This window comes from Perognathus longimembris, chromosome 10, assembly GCF_023159225.1.
Source record: "Perognathus longimembris pacificus isolate PPM17 chromosome 10, ASM2315922v1, whole genome shotgun sequence".
Classification (NCBI taxonomy): Eukaryota; Metazoa; Chordata; class Mammalia; order Rodentia; family Heteromyidae; genus Perognathus; species Perognathus longimembris.
Window position 1 is genome coordinate 45371502 of NC_063170.1, and position 19706 is coordinate 45391207.

The 19706-nt window shown below is 38.6% G+C and overlaps 1 protein-coding gene across 4 annotated transcripts in view; it reads right to left on the reverse strand.

Annotated features, from left to right (window-relative positions):
* Thrb (thyroid hormone receptor beta) overlaps positions 1-19706 on the reverse strand; it is a 374473-nt gene that overhangs the window by 332736 nt on the left and 22031 nt on the right. Inside the window, exon 1 of one of the 4 annotated variants that reach the window (XM_048355965.1) lies at positions 15066-15107. The exons of the other annotated variants lie outside the window; for them this stretch is intronic. The gene's annotated coding sequence lies outside the window, so the exon portion shown is untranslated. Of the gene's footprint in view, positions 1-15065; positions 15108-19706 lie in introns of those variants that run through there. 4 annotated transcript variants of the gene reach the window in all.

Below are 19706 nucleotides of genomic sequence, written 5' to 3' on the forward strand. Positions count from 1 at the left end.
AGTATTCATGGCAACCCTTGTACTTATTTTTCCTAAAAACTCAGAAGAGTGTTTCTGAGTTGTGTAATAATGAACTTCACTCATCCTTCTGTACAAATTAAACTAGGCATTGTAAAGCACAGGTAAATGAAAAACTGGGTTATAAAAAAGAAAATGTACTGACCAATCCATGTCAAGCTCAGCTCTTTTTTTTTTTTTTTGAGAGAGAGAGAGAGAAAGATTAAGGTGCATACAGTCAACTGGTATGAAGGTCACCAAACAAAGTGTTGCAACCTTAAAGTGCCATTGCAATGTAGCTAGCAAATGGCAGCCCATTTACTCATTCTGTTTCTTTACCTGGTATTAGTTCATGTCAAATTATCCATAAATATACACTATGACAGTCCCTATTATATTTGCAGCAAAGTATTTCAAAGATGAGTGCAATTTTTCTGTAAGTTGAAATAAAAATACTCAAATAGAGTATTTAAAAAAAAATTGGCTCCCTACATCCAAATTTTGTGAAAAATGACAGCTGAGCTCAGAATTCCATAAATGATTTCTTTAAGATAGAGATGGAGCTATGACAAATCTGTCCTTAAACTATTCATTATTCTGCCTGCTGACAATGGTTAAGTTACCAAATTGGTTTCTGCTGGAAATTTTTCTTATTCTCATGGGAAAGAGCTGAAAGCCATGAGGCCCTTCAAGTACCTTGATCTTTCTCAATTAAAACCAGAAGGAAGAAGTCTGGGCTTGAAGGCCTCCATTTACTTTTTGCCTGCTTCTTCCTGCCACTGTTCCTATTGGCAGGAGACCTTGCAAAGCAAGTAGTTCCTCACTAGGAGTGGAAGTGCTTATCTGCTTAGTCTCCCATTGCGGGCACAGTCTCTTTTAGGAGCACGGTCTCTTAGGAGGTGAATCAGACTCCAGCAGATGACCAAAGGCTCACCTTTGAACTCTAGACTTTTCTCAAGCATTGGATTATTTCACTTTGTGTTTGTGTTCCAGGGGTCATAGGTGTGTGAGGGGTGTATGTTGGGGGTAAGAATGGTACTTCAATGTCTATGTTGTAACTGAGAGAAGAGAGAAAGGGGCTAGTGTATGTGGTGGATGTGTGTGGTGAAGCGTCAAGGTCAAGTGCACCCAGGGTCATAGGGGGTCAGGACACATTCTGGACTCCTTCGCATCTAGAGATCACTGGGCAACCCTTTGCTATTGATGGGGTCTACCAGTTATAGGAGAAAACAGGAGAAAAGCCATGGGGGTTGGGGAGAGTTTTTAAGCCCTCTGCTTTCAACTTGTTTCAATAGCCAAAGGGGAAACCAGTAATGCCAATTCTCTATTTTCAAAGCAATATTTTCCACCATGGATCTTTCTTTGTATTGCTTTTGATTGTTTGGGGCATTAAGATATTTGTCTTGATGGCTGAATTTTTTGTCCTGTCTATAAATGTTGTGCCCAAGGAAATGTCCTCTACTCCCTTTCCCTATCCCCGACCTCACTGTTCCCATCCTGTCCTGTGATCTGAAAATGGAGGCAGAAGTAAAAGTCATGGGTTATGCCTCTCATTCTGGATCATTGGGAGGCTGAGGACTAAGGATTGCAGTTTAAGACCATTGGGGCAGAAAACTCACCAGACCCCTCCACAAGCCATAACTGGGTACAGCTATGTGGGAGGCTGAGATTGGGAGGATCAAGGTTCCAAGTCTGCCTGGGCAGAAAAGTCAGAGAGACTCTACTCCAGGGAAGGGAACTGGACATGGTATGGTAGTGCACACCTGTGATCCCAGCTGCTGTGGGTAACCCTGCTGGATCTCTTGCCTTTCTTTAAGCCCATCCCCACTGTTAACAAATCCACAACTGTACAAATATGTGTGTATGAATATAAAACATCTTTTCATTTCCAATATCTGTATAAAAGTGCTAAATTAAATATTCAATATTTAGAAACATAGAAGGAAACACCAAAATTTTTTTAAAACGAGACTTTTTTTTAAAGCCTTTGTGACTGGGTGCTAGTGGCTCACTCCTATAATCATAGCCACTCAAGAGGCTGAGATCTGAAGACTGTGGTTCAAAGCCAGCTTGAGCAGTTAAGTCCATGGGACTCTTACCTCCAATTAAACACCTCTCCCCTACAAAAATTATCTATGAGTGGAGCTGTGGTTCAAGTGGTAGAGTGCTATACTTGAGAAAAAACAGTTCAGGGACAGTGCCCAAGCCCTAGGTGCAAGCTCCAGGATCAGCACATTCAAAAAGCAAAACAGAACAGCCTTTGCGTTGTCATCATGACTGCCAACTCCATGCGAATAAGCCTCTCAACTGCTCTTATTCAGTGCCAGTGCGGTAAGTATTGGCAAGGGTAAGGAGAAATTAGAATCTTCATACACTGCTGATGGAGATGTCAGTGATGTGACATTAAAGAAACACAGTTTAGCTAATAAAAGTCTTCTCCCATTACTATATTGTGCTTTATCAATCTACAAGTAAATGTGCTGGATGGTAAAAGAAAGAATTACACTTCAACATGATAAATTATCTGAGACTCTAAACACTCATCCAACAAGACCAGAGGGAGATATTCTTAGCAGAGGATCACAAAGGCTCAATAGCTATGCACATAGGATCATAGAAAATGATGCTGAGGGAAATGAACACCAAGAAATGGAAACAAGAGGGTTTGTTGTTGTTGTTGTTATTTTGCTTTTCCCCCCTCTCCCTTGTCTCTGCTTTTGATTTTTGTCTTGTATGCAAGCTTATCTGTTTGGGGGAGAGTAAAGGGGAGCACAGAAATGGTAGTACTAAGGATGAGCAAATGCGGCAGTGACTCTCACTAGACACTCCGTTGTAAATGAACTATACAATTTGTGAAGGAGGAAGGTCAGGAGGGAAAAACTGAGAGATGAGGGAAGAGATGATACTGTTCAAAAAGAAATGCACTCATTACAAATGCAAATGCAATCCTGCTTTACATCACTCTTATGATTTAAAAAAACCACATTAAAAACAGTTTAGCAGATCCTCAAAAGATAAGTATAAAGTTACCATGCAACTCTGTAATTCTACTCCTTGATAGAGAGCTCAAAGAAATAGAAATAAATGTGCAAAAACTCATACCCAAATGTTCACACCAGAATAACCCAAGTTCCTATTAACCGATAAATGAGTAAGCAAAATACCACATAATATACATAATTAACCACTACTAAGCAATAAGAATTACAAGTTCACATACTACAATATGGATAAACCCTGAAAACATGTTAAGTGAGGGAGATCATCATAAAAGGCCAGAGGTTGTACAATTCGATGAATCTGAGAATAGGCAAGTAAAAACAAAAAGCAGACCATGAAAATAATGCACATAGTAATGATCACTTTCTTCAGATGAGAGCTTTAGGTTCTACTTTTCAATAGCACCCTAGAAAGGTCAGGTAAGAAAGGCCATTTTTCCAGAGCAGTTCTAATGGATAGCACAGTCTTATGGAAGGAAAAGGAACTCTAAAGAAGTTATAAAAAGAGCAGGTCTCACGGACGTAGTGATGGCTTTCCTTGAACTTGTTCCTTGGCCCAGTATTTACATTTATAAGAAAAATGACATCTGTTTAAAGTCAGCACATACCAGAAAGCTTAGACTAGAATATCTAACCAAGAGGGAGGGAGGTCTTCACAGGTGCCTGGCTCCTAGGCCAGTCACCACCTTTACTCAGTTCTTAAGCAGACCTCTCCTTTAGGGGCATCCCAAATGGGCCGATGAATTGAATTGCAAATTCTCTCTCTAACTTTTCCAACAAAATTGTTTTCCACTCGCCTTCTCTTTTCTGCCAAACTCTTGGTTTTTGAGATTCTGAGAGATCTCATCCAGTTTGGGGGCTTCTCTTATCCCATTTTTTTCTTGTGTTGGCATCAGTGAGAAATGATAATGAGAACTGATAAGGTCATTTTGTTTTCTTGTTGCTGTGAGTTGTCAAGCAGAGCTTTGGTTAAATCATTACTTAGGAGTCAATTTTCGGAGAAAAATGGTATGAACACAATACTCAAAAATAATCAAAACCACTTAATCTGTTCTGATAAGAATTTTGACCCTGAAAGTTAATCTTTGACTTGGATACTTCTTAGCGACCTCTCTTTCTGACTTTCCTCTGTTGCAGAAAGTCTAAAGTACCTGCATGAATTCTGGCTTCATCCCAAAGGAATATTTAGTAGGCAGGGGCAGTAGAACTGTTTTCAATGGCATATAGGATTCAGTTTTACTATTCCACTTACTTGGTTGCTGATGAGAAATTAGTGTGCCTAGTCTTAACGCTGGCCTACATGAGCTGGAGAATGTGAGTTTCTATTTGAACATCACTGTGATGCTGTGATTACTGGTCTACTTTCAGAAATGCATTTTAGAGCAGTTTATTAGCTGCTTCACTAGACTCCTCTGCAGATTAGCGTCCTCTCATGTAATATGGCAAAAAAAAAAAAAGAAAAGAAAGAAAAGAAAACAAAGTCTTTTAGGGGTTTCAGAGCAAAGCATTTTAAAAGTAGGTTGGAAGTATTTGTGAAATATAAAGGATCCATTCTGTTGTAGTTGTTTATGGATAGAGACTAACTTAGAATGAGATCAGTTCCTTGTCTATCTCATAAGATGATGGAATGGAATTTTATTCATGATGGTGGTGAATATGTTTAACTATTGTCCTACCATCCAGTTTGTATGGTATTTGTTGTGTTAATAATTCTCTTTCAGAGGCTTTTTTCATTTGAACCATTAGCATCTATCCTAGATAGAGGGATAAAGGCAATCAACTGTGACCTTGTCTAATTTTCAGTTTGTCTAGAAAATCTTTAAGGAAAAGTTAGCACAAATGGTAGCAGTTTGAGTGTGTGTCATAAATTAATAAATGTCATCTAGTTTCTAGTTAAACTTCATTACATTATTCTAAAGAAAGTAACAAGAGAGGGAGAGACTGCAAAGGAAGGAGGGAGGAAAGTCAGGAGGACAGAGAAAGAATAGAAAGAATGGACTGACTCACAAAAATCTGTATTAATTGCTATCATTTGAAAAATGAGATTTTACTGCCACATGAAGGTTCCCCCATCCCCCATCACCAGAAAGATGTAGCCACTCAAAGACTCTTTGCAAAAGAAAATTAAAAAAAACATTTTTTTTTTTTTTGAAAAAGCTTCTTGCCACAGGACAACACTGAAGAGTTGATTTGGATTAGGTAAACTACGCATAGCATGCAGTCCTTAAGATCCTTTCTAAGGGCGGGGAATATGGCCTAGTGGCAAGAGTGGTTGACTCATATACATGAAGCCCTGGGTTCGATTCCCCGGCACCACATATACAGAAAAAGCCGGAAGTGGCGCTGTAGCTCAAGTGGCAGAGTGCTAGCCTTGAGTAAAAAGAAGCCAGGGACAGTGCTCAGGCCCTGAGACCACGCCCCAGGACTGGCAACAAAAAAACAAAACAAATAAAGATCTTTTCTAAGTCCCTTCATGACTGGTCCCCTAAAGACATTCTGTCTGCAGTTGGCACTTGATCAGGACACCGTTTCACATGACTGATGCATGAGAGAAAACCTCTTACTGTCTGGAATAGTACTCTCTGAGATTCTTATGCATTTTCTAAATAATAAAATGGTGCGCAGGTCTCTATTTTTTCAAATGATTTTCATTAGCTGACCAACAAACCTGGCCTTCTTCAGCACAGTCTAATAAGGCAAGAGAGGAAACTGCAGGCATAAAGAAACGGCTGAAAACATTCCATCTGTGGTATCCATGCAAGTGTTTTCTCAGAGTTCTTTCAATTTTTATAAAAATAGGGCTGTTTTAACATCATCATGTCATTAAATAAGCCACCCAAGCAACAGAAAAACATTTTAAAATCTCAATACAAGGGAGCCTAAGACACTTTCTAGTGCTATACCCTCAGCAACACCCAGCCACATCTCCTGGTGAGGATATTAGCCTCACACGTTGGGCACAGTGGAAAGCCACATGAATTCACTGGGGTCATGACTGTGGCAATTGTTCAGTGTTGCCTCAGTGCTTGAAAGCAGAGCCTCTCAAACATGAATAATTCAACGGGCATCTTGTTAAATGCAGATTCTGGTCCAGCAGGCTATCCAGGTGGGGCTATCAGTCAACACCTCTTTTGCTTTTTCTAGCATATATATTAATTGTAAAAAAAATCATGGGTTTCATTATGATATTTGCCTACAAATATAATGTTTTTGATCATATTTATATCTTATTACCATTTCCTGTCTCCTTCTCTCCTGGGCACCTTCTTTTCCCCAGATAATCCCCCTTCACCTTTCATGTATTAAATCATGTTTAAATCTAGATTCTGAATATGAGAGAAAACATTTGATATTTGTCTGAATCTGGTTTATTTGGCTTAACATGATGATCCTTCAAATGGCATAACTTCATTCTTCTTTATCTTTAAATCTATCCATTTGTTGATGCCCATCTAGGGTAATTCCATAAAGTTGGCTATTCTGAATAGTGTTGCCATGAACATCAGCATGTACATATCTTTATTATAAGCTGACTTTTAATTCCTTTGAGGATATGCTACAGAACTACAGTTGGATCGTGCAATAATTTAGTTCTCTCTCTTTTTTTTTTTTGCTTTTGTGACCTCCATATTGATTTCTATAGTGGCTGCATTAATTTACATTTCCGTCAACAGTGAATAACAATTTCTTTATCCTCTGCATTCTCACCAGAGAATGATACTCTTTTCCATTTTCTTTTTTTATTGCTATTGTCATGTCATTTTATTAGTACAATGTATCTTGTTTGTCTTTTTGACAGCAGCCATTCTAACTGGAGTGAGCTGTAATCTTAAGGTTGCTTTCACTTATATTTCTTTTATGACTAAGAATGTTAAACTTTTCTCCATGCAGTTATTGGCCATTTTGTACATTTTCTTTTGAGAACTGTCTGTTAAATTCACTTGCCCATTTATTTACTTGAGCATTTATTTTGTTTTTAATATTTGAGTTATTCATCTATTCTGAATATTAATTTCTTATCAGATGCACAGCTGGCAAAGATTTTCTCCCATTCTGTAGGCTTTTTTCTCACTCTGGTAGTTATCCCTTTGCAGTGCAGAGGTTCTTTTGTAAAATCTGATACAATCTCATATATTAATTATTGAGGAAGTTGTTTCCTATGACTATACCATGAAATTTTTTTCCTTAATTATTTTTTAGTAGTTTCAGATCTTTTAAATTGAGATGAAGTGCTGGTATGCAGTCTTAAACGGGATTTAAAATCACTGTGCAGCCCAGGCTGGCCTCAAACTGTTGTCTTCCGGCTTCTGCTTCTTGAGTGCTGGGAACACATGGCATTCACGTCCATACTCAGCTTGATTTTTATACAGAGTGAGAGATAGGAATCTAATGTCAGCCATCTACATGATGATAGCCCATTTTCCTAGTGAGATTTGTTGAAGAGGCTGTTTTTTTTTTTCTCCAAAGTGCATTTTTGGCATCTTTGCTGAGAATCAGATGGCTGTAGCTGTGTGGGTTTATTTCTGAACCCTCCATTCTATTCCATCAGTCTACTTGTTTCTGTGCCAGTACCATGCTATTTTTGATACTACAGCTCTGTGGTATAATTGGAAAGCAGGTATTGTAATACCTATAGCATTACTTAAAAAATAGGATTACTTTGGTTTTCCAGAGACTTTTATAGTTCCATATAAATTTCAGGATTGATTATTTTTCTGCTTTATAAAGAATGTCATTGGAATTTTGAGATTTTTATATTGCTGATACATCCCTGTGGTACATCTATGCAAAGTTCTAAAGAAAGTATTAAAGTAAAGGAAATGAAAAACACTTTGAGCTATGTTTATCACAGCACAATTTCACATCACTAAAATATGGAACCAACCCCCTATGTTAAGAAAATGTAGTACATATACACAATGGAATTCTATGCTTCTATCAGAAAGAATGACATGGCCTCATTCATGAGGAAATGGAAAGACTTGGAAAAAAGCATACTAAGTGAAGTGAGCCAGACCCAAAGAAACATAGACTCTATGGTTACCATCATTGGAAATAGTTAGTACTTGACTAGGATAGTCCTAGCAAAGGATCACAATAGCTTAATAGCTATGTACATATGAACACATAGAAGATTCTAAGTGAAATGAACTCCAAGTTTTGGAAGTAAGTGATTTATCTTTGTTGTTTATTCTTTTTTTTTTTTTTTTTTTTTTTTGGCCAGTCCTGGGGCTTGGACTCAGGGCCTGAGCACTGTCCCTGGCTTCTTTTTGCTCAAGGCTAGCACTCTGCCACTTGAGCCACAGCGCCACTTTTGGCCATTTTCTGTATATGTGGTGCTGGAGAATTGAACCCAGGGTCTCATGTATACGAGGCAAGCACTCTTACCACTAGGCCATATCCCCAGCCCTGTTGTTGTTATTTTTAATGTACCATATGAAATTACATCTTTTTTGTCTTTCTTCCCATGGTTTTACCCCTGATGTTACTATAACTAATTCTGGTACCCTTGGTATTGTATATGTATGTTTATCAGAACTATGGAAGGGGAACACCAAAATGGAGAGACAAAGTATAAAAGGCAAACCAATGCAACAGCAGTACTTACAAGAGAGTATGCTGTAATCAACTGTACAACTAGGGGAGGGTGGGGAGGTAACTGTGGAGAGGTAAAGGTGGGAGAAAAATGATAGAGGAGGTAACAAGTTTGATAAGAAATGTATTCACTGTCTTACATATGAAACTGTAACCCCTCTGTATAGTACTTTGACAGTAATTTTTTTAAAAAAGAGAAAAACACTTTGAGGCAAATGAATCATCATGGCTGACTGCTTATCTGTGGTTCTTTGAAGGTTTAGTAGCTGGATTTGGGTGGCTGTGCCCCAGCGCTTTCGAGAGATTCAGCAGGCTGAAGCTCCCTATGGAACTGCCATTCCTGGCAGGGAAGGCCAGAAATGCATTTGCAATGAAAGAATATTTGAGGTTGGCTCTGAAACAGTTCAAGAAGACTTAAATTATGGCCTGCAGTTTATGAAATACTTGCTTGCAATATTTTTAAAAGTGTGTGTGTGTGTGCGTGTGTGTGTGTGTGTGTGTGTGTGTGTGTGTGTGTGTTTTGTAGGGTTCTCCACCATTATGACCTCTATTGCCTCTTGGTAGGTTTCTTATTCAATGCACTGGCCTCTAATAATGTAGCTATAATTTCAGTTTCCTCCACTGAACCTTTCATAAATGGTAAAATGAAGGAAGCATTCCCTTCCTCCCCCTCAGTATAGCAAGAGTGGCTCAAGAGCATGGATGTCCCACTGTGAGCACCCAACCTGCTGCTAAGGAGTGATTTAAACACTGCACTGGGAGAATTAGACATATACAACTCAAAAGAAATCCTCAGTTCTATAATGGTACAGAAATACTATACAGAAAATATTTAGGTACATCTCTAATTCTTAAATACGTTACATATGAACATTCTAAAAGGGAAAAATAACCAGGCTACCTAATTTTTATGTAATTGTCCTATCAGTGTTTTGATCAAGAATGTATTTATTTGTGTACTGGGGGTATATTACTATATATTTTTATTTTCATAGGACAATTCCAGCAAATAGCACAGTTATATTTTAGCCATTTGATGCTTCAACTCACATAGACCAGAAAGGCCCTAACATCTCATCCGCTGTCCCCATCTCTTTGCTCCTATTTTACCCAGAAAAAGTATTAGTCTATGTTCATTAAGTACAATTTTACTTAGCAGATTGTCTTACTGGTATTTTAAAATGCTAATTCTAAACTTTGGAAAAGGTTTGTTTCCAAAGACACAGGAAGCACTTGATAGAAGCTCTATGCATTCTTTCCTCTATTTTACCAGCCTGAAGGGATGTGATCTCTAAAATATTAATAGCTGACAATCTCAACTACTGAGTAACTCCCTGAATGAAGTCTCAGAACCAAAGAACTAATTCTGAAAATAATCAGTTAGTGAATTAGGAAACATACTTTGTGTCCTTTTCCTTTACATTAAGGTAGCTTACACAAGCGAGAGGAAATTCGGTTCTGCATTAGTATGTAAGGCACGTTAAAAGATAAGAAGAAATCTGGTGAAAACAATCATGTGCATACAGAACTAGCACTATAATTTGAAATTTTCTGTGACTTTTCCCATTACTAAAGCAGATAACTGAGGGTAAATTATTTTTCAGGGAAATTTGTGTGATCTGTGATATGGTAATGATGTTAGCTTTGTGTTTCAAACTGGTAGATTCAATTTCCCAGTGTGATGTGAAACAAGGAAAAAAACAACTTCTGCGTAATTTTGGAAAAATAAATTCGAATGGATAAGACTGTTCTGCTTACAGAGTTTACCAAAGGCAAATTACTTAACCTCTGTGAGCTATAGTTCTTTTATTCTATGAAATGATAATAAATCCAGTATACATTTCACTGAGCTGTTGTGTGTGGATTTAGTATGACATTTATAAAAACAAAAAGCTTGACACATCACTATGCACCCTCTGAATGAACTATAGCTGCTATTTTATTAGTACAACTGCTACTTGTTTACTTAACATTATAAAATGTACTGTGAAGGTACAGGCCTTATTTACCAAGATATGGCAGAATATCTTTATAAAAAAGAGGACATAGCCACTTAATTTAATAATTAATCCATATTTGGACAAGTCAAAGCTGAATAGATTTATCCTCTAAAGCAATTTTACTTTATTTACTTTATAGGATATCTGTTCTAGTAAAGTGGGATGACATTGGGTTTAAAGACTCCCTGGCTTTCCAAGAGTTTGAAACAGTTTCTAAGCAGATGTATTAAGTATGATGACATACCTGGAGTGTAGGATGCCATACATCCATTAAAAATAATGTTCACTCATATGTGATTATGCTTATCAGACATTGGTGAAAAAGGCAGTCCACAAAATTATGGGAAGACTGGGTCAAGAAGGTCATTCCTATTTTTCTACAAAGATGAACACAGCAAAGGTCTGAAAGGAAATATACCAGTATGTCAAGGATGGCTAGTAAGGTAGAGGGTAAATAGCTATAAGAACAATGACTATTTTTAAAATTCTTTCTGCTAGTACAAGGTTGGAACCCAGGAACTTTTGATCAGCTGGCGTCCTGCCTCTTGAGCCACATCTCTAGTCTAGCATTTTGCTGGAGTCTCGCAGGCTCTTCTGCCTGATCTGCCTTTGACTATTCTTCTGATTGTCAGCCTCCTGAGTAGCTAGGATTACAAGCTCGAACCACCAGCACATGGCTCAGTTATTGCTCTTGATTAAATAATGAATGAATGAATGAATGAATGAATGAATTGTTAAAAATTAAAACTGTCAGCAGAGAGCATCTTGGACAGGGCCTCACAGGCCAAAGACTGGATACCATGCGACTCACAATACATTGTGCCCCATACAAGTTAGCGCCCTCATTCGGGCCAAATGTTGCTCCTTGGAATTGAGAGCATTTGAATATATGATCTATGTCTCTTTCTAGGCTAACTTTCTAGAATTCCATGTGCTACAGACATATGTTGCAGAAAACCTTTTTTCCCCCCCTTTCAAGCTAGTTCCTGAAAGGAACTATGAGTGTGACATTGGAAGTGGTTAGGTCGACTAAGGTCCTTGTGTTCTATGTTTTTTGTATTATTGAATTTAACAATACAAATGTTACTCTTTTGATGAAAGAAATAAAAATACGAAATATCATTTGAAACAGGCAAGGAGCTCAATGTCATCATGAGTTCACAAATTGTACCATCTAGCCCACATTGTACCCAGGAATGGCCTCACATTTTATTTAAACTCAACAAATCAGTCAAAAATACGGTCCAAGAACAACAAAATCTGATGAAATGATATTGAAAGTGAGAAGAGAGAAAGGGAGAGTGGATGAGTTGGTGGGTTTGATAGGGACGTGTTATGTACATGTATGGGAATGTCACATGAGACACCCCTAGACAAATAATGTATGCTAATATACACACATGATAGCCACCGTTCTGGAATAAAGGACTCAAGTCAAATAGAACAAACTGTTGCAAGCGAGGATGAGGAAATTTTCAGATGGAAAGCCTCTGTATTATATTGCACCACCTAATGCTGTCAGCAGCAAAACTTAGCTGGCATCACAGTTCTAGTACAAATACTAAACATCCTGAAAATCTCTGTGATGAAACTTGTTTATGCTAATAAATAGCCAGCAAAGCAGCTTACTTGAAGCCTCAGACTCCAGACAGAACAAAATCTGTTGTAAAGAGCTCCTTTTGTCTAGGAATGAGCTAAATCTCCTGCAAGATCCAGAGGGAGAAAACACTTCCTGTTGTCCACGTTCCTTTCCTGGAACTAGTGTGTTCAGTGCTGACGGTGGGGAGCTTCCTCAAGGTGCTTTTCCATTGCCACTGAGAGGTAGTAGCAATGACCCAGAAGCCTGGGGAAAGAATCTTGTTTCTCAGGCTACCAGCCCCATAAACTCTTCTGGGCAAGGCACTCAATGTGTGGAGAGGATACCAGAGGGACAATCTATTCCTATCCTTGCATCCTATGGCTTGTATCCTTGCATGAGCAAGGACGAGATCTACCCACCAAAGACCACACTCCCATCACTGCTGAAAGGTTAGCCACCTCAGTCTTCCTCCTGGACAGAGACCAACTCTTCTGAAAGATTTACTCAGGTCCTGTGCCCCACAGAGGGTGATTTGGCTTGTTTCCTGTAGCCAGGGCCATTGAAGAGGTAGGGAGATGTATCTGAAACCTAAGTATTAGTAAAAGGATTAAGATTTCTACAGAACTTTGTTCCTGGAAAAATAAAGAGTCAGGAGGAAATGAAAGACCTGTCTTCATGCTAGCTCATTTCTAAATCTGATAATAATCTCTTAAAGACCTCAGTGGTACTATATTTTTCAAGGCAGAGGTAATTATGTTACTGCTTCATGAAGTGAGTTTAAAAAAGGAATTATACTGCCTGGGGAATTTCCACTGTGATTAGAAATTGCTTCAGAAGTGTACTTAATTCGGATATAAAATCTCATGGTGGATGAAGTACCTCCCAGGAATTGGGAAGGCAGGCTTGGAAGTAGTCAGTCAGCAAGCATTTCCAAGTACTCTCTGAGAATTAATGAGCACCCATAGATACAGCACTGATAATTTAGATGGTCACCTGTGAGGACACTGGTGATTTTATCAGTCGCACCCATCATCTGTCTCACTCTATTCTCTTTGAAAGAGATTGACACTTGAAATTCCCTTCAGAATTCCCTTCAGACATAGTTGCACCAACTTGGTAAATGTAGTATATTTCAACAGAAATAATGGTAAGTATAAATTATTCAACTTGGGCCCAAATGACATAGTTCTTATTTGGGTCTCATCTTAAAATATTTCATCTAATATGAATGTTGCAACTCTAGTTTTATTTTCACTGGAATTTACCTGGTGGTTCTGTTTGTATCCTATTACTTTCAAATGTTTTGAGTCACTGTTTTAGGTCTGATGTGTACACATAGAGCACCTGGACTTTGGATTTTTAGTGTAGTGTGTGATCCTGGTTTTCAAAATGAATCACTCAGTTTATTCACTGTTTCTTTGATCAAATATATATTGGACTTATTTAAATTGTTCTTTTTTGTTGTTTGCTCTTGAACACAATTCTTTAATATTATTTTTTATTTCTTTTTTGCTGTCTAATGAACCGATTTATTTAACTCCCCCCTACTAGTTTAGGAATATAATATTCTATTTCTGTTATTATGTTCAAGTTTGTGTGTCAAGCAAAATGTAAAGAAAACAACTACCGCTCACTTTCTCCCAAATAATACAAAGACGGTGCTATTTTCATCTCCCCTCATCCATGCTAGGAGAGTATTTAAGTTCTGTACTATTTTGCTAGGAGGGTACTTAAGTTCTATACTATTTTTAACCAAAACCCTTCAGAGCAGTGTGCATTAATATTGTTGCTTTACCAATACTGTTTGGTTAGATTTGCCTTCATGTTTGTCATTTTGCACACTATCCCCCTCATCCCTCTCCCTCTCCTGTGACCTAGTCCTTCTTTCTTAATTCAATTATCTTGCCATCCAGATATCCTTTAGTAGTTCTTTCAGCAAGGATTCAGAGTGGTTAATTAGTTGGGTCTCATTTACCTGAATGGGTTTCTAGTTAATCCTCAATTACATTAAATTAATTTATTTATTTTGCCAGTTCTGAGGCTTGAACTTAGGGTCTGGGCTCTGTCCCAGAGTATCTCTGTGCTCAAGGTTAGCACTCTACCACTGGAGCAACTCACCACTTGTGGCTCTTTCTGAGGAGTTTAATGGAGATAAGCATTTCACAGACTTTCCTGTCTGGGCTGGCTTTGAACCAAGATCCTCCAATCTCAGTCTCCTGAGTAGCTAGTAATCCTAAATTTTGAATTGTACTATAGCCTTTAAAGAATTCTGGGTTGACAATTTTGCTCAACATTAAACACACACACACACACACACACACACACACACACACACACACAAACTTCTTTGACAAACTACTGCTTGGTGTTTAAAGACTTGGAGGTAAGGTTCTAAAAATCCAGAGGGGGAGGAGGTCTGGTGTGCATGCTCAGTACATACTTCTTTACATAACTTTCAACTTTCCTGTGTCTGGAGACCTCCAGTTCAGCATGCATGCAGATGCACAGACATCCTTATACACAATCTTTCTCAGGCTGATTCCTATTAACTCTTGATTGAACATCTCTTTGCCTGGGACATTTTATGGGGGCCATACAGGAGCAGGGAAAGCATCTCAAGTAAAAGCTACTCTCATGGGTCTTTCGTACCCACACATGCTGACCTCAGCACACAACTTCCCAACAATCCAGGAAGCCTCGCGTGTCTTCAGATAATCTGAGATAGTCTCCTCATTAGAAATATGTGCATTTGGAAAACAATCAGTATATTTATTGGAATGCAATGAAATATCCATGAAAATGTTACTGTTGCTCTAAGCTATGATGGAGCCAGAGACATGCTAAAATCAGAATGTAATCTTTTTTTTTTTTTTTTGCCAGTCCTGGGGCTTGGACTCATGGCCTGAGCACTGTCCCTGGCTTCTTTTTGCTCAAGGCTAGCACTCTGCTATTTGAGCCACAGCGCCACTTCTGGCCATTTTCTGTATATGTGGTGCTGGGGAATCGAACCCAGGGCCTGGCACTCTTGCCACTAGGCCATATCCCCAGCCCCCAGAATGTAATCTTAGTGTGGAAAACAGGTAAAAGAAAATCAGGAAAAAAATAGCTGCTGGTACACTGTCTTTTGCAACACTATTCACAATATTTAAGCAACAAAATCTGCCTAAGTGTCTATTAGTGGGTAAATGGATAAAGAAAATGGAGCATAGATACTCAATGGAGTATTATTTATCCATAAGTAAAATCAAAATTTTATAATTTGCAATATAATGGTTGCAACTGAAGATCATCTTATTAAATGACATAAACACCTGTGTCACATGTTTTCTCTCATATATAGAATCTAGCAGGGGGAAAAGCGATGAAAAGAAAAGGGGAACTCTTTGGGATGCAGGAGGGAGAAAAGAGGGAGAAGACAGAGAAGGACAACTGAGGGTGTGAAGACAACATCCATAATACGTATGTGCAGAAATGCCACAATGCAACTCCTCACTTTGTACAATTTATTTATGCTAATTTTTAAAAAAGAAATGGCTGCTAGATGAGACTTCATTTTACTAACTTACATAATGGAGAGATGAGGAGAAACATTCTGAACAGTCGAGTCTACACTGGTGAGAAGGATGAGTAAAGAACAAAAAATAAAACTTATTTTTATGCCTGCCTTACCTGTGAGAGATAGGAGCTTTACAACATACACAGAGCTTCAAGCAAGTGAAGAGAAACCATCAATGGTTTGGATGAAGACTGTTGCTTAGAATTAATGAAGCCAATGGTTTCAAAGTGGTACAATTTTAAACTCAAAAAGTTTTAATTCCGCCTCCTCTCCAGGTTTAGATAGCATCCATGACTTTCCCAAGATAGAATTATTTTGGATTACAAGAACACTGTCAAAGCTGAAGTCCTGGCATACTACTGGATCCCATCACAGGCAGGTCAACTTTGTCACTCATCCCCAACTTTACCCATTGCCTCTACAGTTTTGCTTGACTACCACTTAAGTTTAAACAGTAGACACTAGTAGGTCCTTTATGAATACTTGCTCTTTTACTCTTTGGAAAAATCTATCAGAAAAGGGTTATCCCCATTTTAAATTGGAAGTGACAGACTCACAGAAACCTTGGAGATATTACCAAGGAGTCAAAGGCAATCAGCAGAGGAAAGCCAGTAGTGGAGAGGCCATGTCATATGATACTTAAAAACTTGAATTTCATGCCGTTGCCTGGGTTCAAATCTCAGTTCCAATATAACCTAATTATGTGTCCTTAGGAAAGTTGTTCAACTTCTCTAAACCTACTTTCTAAGGTTCTTATGAGTATTACCTGAATTAACATATGTAAACGTATTTGGAATAGTGCCTGGTGCTTATTTAGCAATCACAGTAGTGTTTGTTAAATACATAAAAGGAAGATAGCTATGAGTCAAAGCCATGTTGATCTAGAGCCAAGGTAGACACTTTTAACTAAGACTCTTCAGCCCATCAAATTTCTCAAATATTTGAAGAGGCTACTACTTTTTTTTAAATAATTACTTATTTATTGTCAAAGTGATGTGCAGAGGGGTTACAGTTTCATATGTAAGGCAGTGGGTACATTTCTTATACAATTTGTTACCTCTTCCCTCATTGCCCACCCCCCTGCCCAGGCTACTACTTTTAAAAAAGTTTATTTTCACCTTGCATTGCTCTTTCCTCAATGATCCTTAATATTACCTGGTTTCCAGAATTTGGCCCATCATTCTGGATGATTGTTCTTAAAGAATGAATAGGAGTCAAGATTTCCCCCAAATACTTAAGTATACAATAGCAAAACAATTTCTTACTAGGTATGAGTTAGATAGCCCTTTTGTTAGAGAAGTTTTTAAAATAATGATTTCAGGGAGCATTGGCATGACTGGGGAACATGCTGCAGATATAAATTCTCCAGCTCCACCCCAGGCTTAATGAATCAGAAACTGGAGATCCAGCCCAGCAATCTGTGTTTTAACAAGCCCTTTAGGTGATTATGATGCAGCTCAAGTTCGAGAATCATTATTTTCATGGAATTTAAAACCACAGTAAGGGCTGTGGTACCCACATTTTTGCATCAGCTTATACTAAATTAATGATTGGTGGTCTCTCATAATTTGGAACTCCAACTTGTGTAAGGTAGAATGCTGTGATTTGAGAGAGCCTTATCCTTCACATCTTCTTGATCAAGAGCCACTAATCTAGCTCCTCCATATTTCTCATTCCAGTCTTGGTGGTGGGGTATTTTGGCTCTCCTCTCCAACTCTGTGATCTCTGAACATTTGATAAGTATGTCATCTTCATGATATCTTTCACCACATCCATTAGATGAGAGTAGCAGAAAGCTCATTGTTCTTGGCAAAATTCCACTTCTAGCCTGTTGTTAATTTGTGAAAACATCCCATGCACATGACAGTTCCATTGTTAATCACCTTATCATCAGCCTGCCTACCTCCAAATGGACACCATAAGAAACATGCATTGTGGGCTGGGAATATGCCTAGTGGCAAGAGAGCTTGCCTCATATACATGAAGCCCCGGGTTCAATTCCCCAGCATCACAAATATAGAAAACGGCCAGAAGTGGTGCTGTGGCTCAAGTGGCAGAGTGCTAGCCTTGAGCAAAAATTAAGCCAGGGACAGTGCTCAGGCCCTGAGTTCAGGGCCCAGGGCAAAAAAAAAAAAAAAAAAAGAAAAAAAAAAAGAAACATGCAATGCTCAAAAAAGAAAAATTCTGTGAACACAGAAGACAGGGGTATTCTTAAATTTCCCTTTGTTCCTTCCCTTACCTTGTTCCTGTCTCTAACAGAGAGAAAGAGAAAATGGACAGGAAGCCAGTGAGATTCACAAAAATAGCTTCACAAAGATGATTTTCTTTTCCTTTCACACATCCTACTCTTCATAGCCCTGCATGGTAGGCAATTTTTCAAACTCTCTTCTACAGAGCCAGAAATTGAAATGCATAAAGTGAAACAAGGTTCTCCTAGGTCAAATCAGCTGGTTGGTGAAGTATCCATTGGGTATCCATTGCAGTCTGTACACTAGTTTGATATTTTGCCTACCATGTTATATTGATACTGCTGTGAATATGCATGGTGAGACAATACAAACAAGTTTGGAGGATCTATGAGATCTTCTTAGCCTACCCTTAGTATTCTCAGCAAAGAATACTAAACTCAACCACTGGTGGTCAAAAATCCAACTATGCTATCAATCAGAATGGCACCATCTTGAAATATCTATGAGGATCTAGCACTTAGTTCATTCTGTTAGAGTCCCCATAGTGTATGGACACATCTGGCCAGAATTGATTTAGTCCTCTGGCCTTCTGGCTCCAGAAAACGAATTCAGCTCTACAAGGGGCTCTAACACGAAGCCTATTGTCTCCTCCCACTCTCTCTGCCAGTCTTGGCAAAGTCAAGTCCTGGACTTGTTGAAGAAGGTGATTCATTCCTGTATGGAAAGAATGCCAAGATCCAACTGTACAAAAGATTTCTTTCTTCACATTCTTAGTTCCTGAGGACCTTAGATTCATTTACTGAAATGCAAACAATTATGTGTTTCCAGTTTTGACAGTTGAGTATAGTGGAAGGGAACACTATTTAGGCCTTCTCACAGACAAGTTTCCAGGGCATCTAATTGAACTGATTGACAGAAGACCTAATTTTTCTTGGCAAAATAAGAAACACAGCTCTGGAGACTTTCAGATAGCAGTTTCACACTGTTGTTCCCTCTTTACCAGTTTTTCTTTTTAAATCTTTCTAGCTTGGTAGACCCAGCAAAAGCGCACGTGTGTGTGTGTGTGTGTGTGTGTGTGTGTGTGTGTGTGTGTGTGTGTGTGATCCCTATACACTTTATCTTCTATAAACTATTACCTTCTTGTTTTTCATGGAAAGGGGATGAGCAAAGCCTTATGAGAGTATTGTTAACCAAACAATAAAGTAGATCATGAAGTCAAAATGATACAGAGCACAAATACAATTTTAGCACTTTCAACTAGAATATATCATATTTTCCTCAGTTGTATTTTTTTTTTTTTTGGCCAGTCCTGGGCCTTGGACTCAGGGCCTGAGCACTGTCCCTGGCTTCTTCCCGCTCAAGGCTAGCACTCTGCCACTTGAGCCACAGCGCCGCTTCTGGCCGTTTTCTGTATATGTGGTGCTGGGGAATCGAACCTAGGGCCTCGTGTATCCGAGGCAGGCACTCTTGCCACTAGGCTATATCCCCAGCCCACCTCCTCAGTTGTATTTTGAGAACTTTGCATATTAAAATAATTCCAAACATTTATTTATTTATTTTGGTACTGGAACTGGGGCTTGAATTCAGGGGACACTCCCTTAGATTTCTGCTTAATGCCAGTGCTTTACCACTTGAGCCATAGCTCTACTTCTGGCTTTTTGGGGGAGGGGCTAGAAAACAGTATCATGGACTTTCCTGCCTAGGGTAGCTTCAACCCACAATCCTCAGATCTCAGTGTCCTGAGTAGCTAGTATTGCAGGTATGATCCACAGTTGTCTAGTTGCCTTTCAG